Source organism: Cupressus sempervirens, chromosome 1 (genome assembly GCF_028749045.1).
Source record: "Cupressus sempervirens isolate cs-2001-9-10 chromosome 1, ASM2874904v1, whole genome shotgun sequence".
Lineage (NCBI taxonomy): Eukaryota > Viridiplantae > Streptophyta > Pinopsida > Cupressales > Cupressaceae > Cupressus > Cupressus sempervirens.
Window position 1 is genome coordinate 56450105 of NC_143118.1, and position 7086 is coordinate 56457190.

The following is a 7086-nucleotide window of genomic DNA, read 5'->3' on the forward strand; positions in this document are numbered from 1 at the left end:
GGAGTAGATCTAAAATTTCCTAGCAAGGGAAAGATTTTTAGTGTTCCAATAATCCAACTTCTTTGCAATCCAAGCCAGGACTGCATTCTACATCTCCATAAGGGAGGCTTGAAAGGCCAAGGGAATGCTCAAAAGGAAAAAATCTCAATGCTACACCCATTTCCACTTGTAGAATTGAAAAAATTGAGGGCCTAGCAAGAAATATTATCTATAATAAAGGGTCTTATGCCATTGAATAGTATACCCTGAGGAAAGGTAGAAAGTATCCAAGCATTGCAAGGCATTGGCAATATTTTTTTCATTTTGAAGAAGGGTGAGAAAATAATCATATTCAAAATTGTCATTCACAATGTGTGTAGTGGAATTAGGGAGAGATATTCCATGCACAAGGACCCAAAAGATGCCATTGGCAAGATGATAACCAAACCTTTTAGAAACCAAAACATAAAGAGAAGGTGCCAAAGGATAGCCTTGACGAATAGATATGTAAAGCCTAAAGGCTTTAGATTATCGTCCATTGATGGTAATACAAGAAGAAGCATCCCTAAAAAGCATCTAAACTAACTGTAGGAAAATTGGACCAAACCATAGGGCATGAAGCATGGCCAAAATGAAAGGCCATTCAATCCAGTTATTGGCTTTAGCAAAGTCAATCTTAAGATATAAGGCATGTTGTTTGGCCTACTTTAGCAAATACATTGTTAATTATAACTTTTTGAATATTAAACAAGATAAAGCTTTTAAAATATTAATTAATTCTTAATTCTTAATAAGAATAAATATTATTATTAATAATATAAATTATTAAATATTAACATATTATGTTTATCTCAAAAGAACCAAGCTACACATTAAATAGTTTAAATTAAATAGATCAAACTTCCAAAATCTATTGTATTTTAGTGATTGGTTTCTAGATTTGTTTGTGTTAAGATTTTTACTATCAATGTTTCAAATCACACTACATCATCTACCATCAGGATGAAAGAGAAAAAAAGATGCAAAACAAAATAACGAATATTTTCATCTTATAAAATAAAACATTAAATAGCTTTCAAATTTCTTGAAAAGTGAACAAATAGTTTCAACCTATAAAATAAAACATTTGAGTAAAGCACAAGAAATTACATCCACTATGTGAATCCATGTTTTGTAAAATCTTGAGAATGTGAATGAATTGGCCTAATCAAAGAGATTATAGTCTCTCATAACTAAATCAATGGTTATATTTTTAGCAAATTTAGGTTAAAAGGGAAAAGTTGAAAATGTGATGTAAGAAATTTAAATTGATGCAAAATAATTGATATGAGTGAAAAGATATTAGATGTTTATTTGTTCAAAGATGTGGTGCCCATCTTAATTATTTTGATTGGATGGGACATAAAAACATACAATCAACAATTAGAATTTGAAATTTGATTAATGACTAGGGATTATTTTGGTTGGATGGGACATAAAAACATACAATTAACAATTAGAATTCGAAATTGGATTAATGACTAGGGATTAATTTTATAGATGAGTACATGGATATTTGTAAATGTTCAAGATTAGGTATGGTTTTTAATTTTATCATTAATTTTTTTCGCATGGCTTTATTTAAAGTGTTATTCTTTTTAAGTTTTGTAAAATTTATTTCTTCTAATTGTATTTCATTTAAAAATTTGTGATGTAATTATAAATAAGATATTGTGAGTTATATTTTATAGAAAATGTGACAAGATTAAAATATGTGAAATATAAAATATAACTTTTGTGCAATTAAGATTAAGTAGATTAAATTATATAAATTTAGATTATTATAACTAAATAAATTTGATATCTAAGTTATTATTAATTATTACAATATTTTAGGATAATGTCTCTATAAGTCACCTTAAGTTGTATGAAAAATCTAATCTAGAAATGCATTAGTATTATTAAATGAGTCAATCTAGATGTAAAATACTTGATTTAACAAATAAGTGTTATTTTTTTTAGGAATAATTAATTCATTAAAATAAGTAAATTAATTTTTAATAATATACAAGATATCATGTTAATCAAAATAAAATACTTACACATGTCCAATTATATTTTTTTAATAACATCTCATTAGACAAGACATACTATTAAGACTTTTGAGAGGAGATATATGAATGAAAATTTCAAGATCATTTTTCTTGGTTAGAACTAAAAGCTTGCAATTGGATTTTATTTAAATTTTGTTTGTGTTGAATGTTGCAAGATTATATTTATACTAATTGCATAATTTCTCTTTGTATATACATCTTTCAAGATTATGTTTTTTTTCCTTATGAATAGTCCCCTCTCTAGTAATTAAATTTTAAAGTGATATATTCACAAAAAAAGGGTCAAGGGATACAAGATCACCCCATAAGAGTTAACATGACAGATCTAGAAATAAAATAATTATTCATAAAAGTATATATATAAAGTGCCCTTAGATAGCTAAAGCTCTTACATCTGAGGGAGGTGGATCTTGTCACTCATTAAAACCCCATACATTATTGGGGTTGGAGAGTGGCTCTGGAGGAGCCCACCTATCATCAACAACATCATCTTTCTCTTTATCTTCTCTCTCCCTCCTAGGAGGAAAAATAAAAAGGTTCAAGTGAGGGAATGACCACTTGGGATCATTACCAAAAGCAGTAGGAGCAACAGGGGAGCACCTAGGGACTAGCTAGAGCCTTGTTGTGGAGAGGTAGAGTGACAATGGTGAAATCACAAACACCATTGGGAGAGTAGCAGGGAGCCTAGGATGTGGCATCTATGAGTGACAAGCCGAGGAGCTATGACACTAGCCATGAGGTGGAGTCTGGTCCACTAAAGCAAAATTTGATGGCATCTGAGCAACTATACAAGGCACATTTCCCCAGTGATTAAGAAGCTTTTGCAGATGGGCCACCTCAAGGACCACCTTGTTGCCTTGTACTTCAATCTACATCATCATATTATTACATATGCAAGATTTAGTGTACATAGATACATTTATATCAAGAAAGTTTTGAGTGAAGTGAACTTAATTCCTATCCTTCCATAAAGTGAAAATAATCTCCATCTTGGAAGCATGCAAAATCTAAGTACACTTAAAAGAGATTCTAGGGGATGCAACTAGTAGGACCATATGCTGAGAAAAGGGATCTAGCCTAAAAAGCTCGAAAAAATCATGTATTTTACACCAATACTTTTGAACTCTAGTAAAAAACCAAAAGATGTACAAGAAAGACTTTGGTTTCCCACAAAAATGATAGTGTGGGTCAGGAATACCCAATGCTTGAGATGAGAACCTAGAGACTATCCCTAGAAAAGGATACACTAGGAAAGGTGTGTGATCTTTGGCTTAGTGATAGCATTCTAAATAGTGTTAAATATGTATCTCCAATTCCGTTGTGAAGATTAGAGGTGCCAATGTTGATTGAGAGAATCAATTATAGGCAATTGAGGTAGCAATCAAAGGTATCTCATCTTAGGCTTGTAATTGACAAGAAGAGTACAAGGATACCATTTCCAATCTTTTCACCATGGTTTGATAAGATAGATACCTAGCTTGTAAAGTATATGGGGTGGTAATGGAGAGAATAGTAGATTAAAATTCTATCAATTTGGGCAAGATAGATGAAACTAGACTTTCATATCCTCCCATGATCTGAAGCTCATGGTAGCTCTAGAAAAAATATATTTGGGAGTCTTGATGCTATGTTTGAAAAAATGTAGCACACTAGCACCCTAAATCTTGGAAAAGGATGCACCTTTAATTACAAACAAGGGTTACCTACAAAGATTGTGCTAGTTCATAGAGAGCCCATCCCTATAGCCATCATCAGGTCAGTGAACCCTTGACTTGATGGCTTCCTAGGCTCTCTAGATGCTTTTGACAATAGAACAGCCCTAGATTTTCCCTAGTTCTAGTGTGATGAGAAGGTTTTGAAATCCACTTTGTTTCCAAGTGGGTCTATTAATTGGGAATCTATAAGAAATACAATGCTTGAGAAGGATTTTCCAGGCTTCATCTTTAGTGAGGGATCAAATGACCTATTTATCACATAAAGTAATACCCTATTTCTAAGTGGAAATGAGGCCAAGACCTCTAGACTCCTTGGACAAACAACAATAATACCAAGAAACTCTATGAAATCCACGGTGGTAAACTCTTGAAGCCTAGAGGAAATCACTAAGGAGCTTTTCTAGATTGAGATAAGAAGCTTTGGGAGGATCCCAATAGGAAGAATAGAAAAAATTGGTAGAAGCTAAAACCTTGGAATAGATCTAGAATTATTTGGCCAAAGACAGAGGCTTAATGAGTCAATAATCTAACTTCTTAAAAAATTTTGCAAGCATGACATTCCAAAGATTAATATGTGAAGCTTGGAAAGAAAAGAGAATACCTAAAAAGTGAAAAATATCTCCATGTTCAATCCATTTTAATTGATAGTAGGAAAGCCAAGGTGAAGCTAGAAGAATTGACTACCTATAGCATAGAGTTTCATGTCATTAGATGGTAGAACCAGAAGCCAAACAAAAGGTCTCAAGACATTGGAGAGCATTCAAGATGATTTCCTCATCCTTAATTAGTGTGAGGAAGGAATCATCAACAAAGTGTCCATTAACAAGTTTTGTTGGATATTTAGTTAGGGAAATGCCCCTAACATAGCTAGAGGAGATGACATTGGCAAGTAGATATTCAAATGCTTCACCAACAAGAGTATGTAAATTAGGAGCCAAAGGACATCCCTGCAAGATGGACTTGAAGAGACCACTGAGGGTGAGCATTTTCTTGCAGAAAAAACATTGCTCAATCACAAGTCAATTCAAAAATGCATTCCTTCAAAGCTTGGTCCCTTTTTAGAGAATTACCCTACATTAGGGAGACCTTCTCATATTGATAGACAAAATATTGAAGAATGTCAAGAAAGTTAGAGAATATCTATTGACCTTCCTTGATTTTTTTAATCCCTAATAAGGTATGATGAGCTCTAAGAGATTGAAAAAATTCCTTTGAAGATTTGTCTATGACTTCAAGATAGTGGAGATAAGCATTAATATAAGCACCATTGGTAGCATAGTTATCAAAAACATATTTTTGATGGAAGAGATTGGCAAGTTGAATTTGTAGATCTAAGTCAAATAGATTCATGGCTAGGGCCTAAAAGGCCACATTTAGGTCTTTGATGGTTATGTCATAGGAACACCTACTGTACATATAATTTTTTCTACTATATATGTAAATAAATCTAGTCATATGAGAGATGACATGATTTCACCATTGAATCCATCCATTTTGGGTGTGGGGCCAAGGCTCTAAATTCTAGAAATACAAAATATGATCCATAGCAAGATAATGACTGAAGAGTGATGTGTTAAGAAAAATTTGTGTTTTAGGACACCTTTCATTTTATTTCCTAATAATAGTAAGAGAATGGGATAATGGTTTGACAAGGTCACATCTTACAAGAGAATGATAGGTTATTTCATTTATTCTAGAAAAAGATAAAAAGATTGTGCATATATCATCGTATGACCAAGTCTTCTAAAAATCCTATCAGATCCAACTCAAAATTTAGACCAAGTATGCCAAATTCCAGTAGAAGGCAGCAATGGGCATTGGGATCAAAAAGGCACGGTTTATAATGCATGTAGTATCAGGGTTCTCTTTCCCTAGGTGTCCATTGAAAAGATAAAATCCCTTCATTGTTAGAGGCTAGCTCAAACATATTTAAGTCCCCACACACAACCCAAGTGGTAGGTGGTAGAGAATCTTCCATCCAATTCCATAGCTATGATCTTTCAATAGCATCATTGGGAGCATAAACATTAAGTATGCCAAAGGAATGATTATTGAAAGACAAAAATAATTCATACAATCATGTGCATGAGGTCAGAGCGATGAGAAATAACTAAAAAAATTAAAATAGGTTAGAGAAGAGTAACAACACCACCTTGACTAGATTCATGTTGGGAATAAAAAATAGCATTATCTAGCCAAATAACACTGCAAGCAATATTGAGCAAAAATCCTAAAATTTTAACTTCCTAGAGACACATAATATCTAGGATACCAAGCGGACATCCGGTGTCATATAAAAAATATTTGTGAGGAAGGTATGTGAGACCCTAAATATTCCATGAGAGAAATTTTACGACAAAAAATATTGCATGTCATCCTTCTCCCAAGAGAGTAAAAACTATTATGCAAGAAAGAACTAATGGAAAAGGTAGGAGAAGGATCTCCTCCAGAGATTATTATTTGTCTCTTACAACCACCATCTGGGTCCTCTCCATGACCATCTAGGTTGTGAGACCTTTCCAAAGGCTAACAAACTATCATGGAGGCTGCATATGGAGTGTGTACCAAAGAGAGTTAAGAGAAACCCATAGAATCCCTAATTGCTTGAGAAGGAGGATTTTAAATAGGTGGTGGCACCACTGGCATAATTGGCATAGTAGTAGTAATGACTAGAATAATCTGAAGTAAAGGTTGAGGGAAGAAATACACTGGTTATGTTTGGTGGCAAGGAAGTTTTACCCTTTTGAACAAGAGTTGCCCACTCACCTTTTTAAAATTCTCAATGCATATAGCATGTGAATCCTTTCTAGGATTTGACTTGGAAGTCACAATCAATAGGAAGTCCTTGATCTTTTGGTCAGTTGGTTGATATCAATAGCAGGTAGTTGACAAGTTCAAAAAAAGAACCTTTTGGGTGAAGGTGTGAACCCCAAAATGTCAAAATTTATATAAGGTTATGGGAAAGGTCAACTTCAAAAAAAATCCTTCTTTGGGGATGAGCATTGAAAAAAAATTTAGGCTCCATGTAAACAAGCTTGCCAAGGGGTTGAGCAATAGCCTAGATAAAAGACTAGAAGGGCATGGGGAAACCTAAAAACTTGACCCATATAGGGACATTCAGTTTCTCTCATCTAATATAGAGAAGTCATGGGACCATCATTAGAAAACCAACAACAAAGACCTAAGCATCCAAGGCTCATGGTTAAAAGCCATGTTGTTCTGGGAAGAGTTAGCAAACCAAAATGAGAAGAAACCCTTGGTGATTCTTTGAATTTTCTCAAGTTGAAACCCATGAGGAT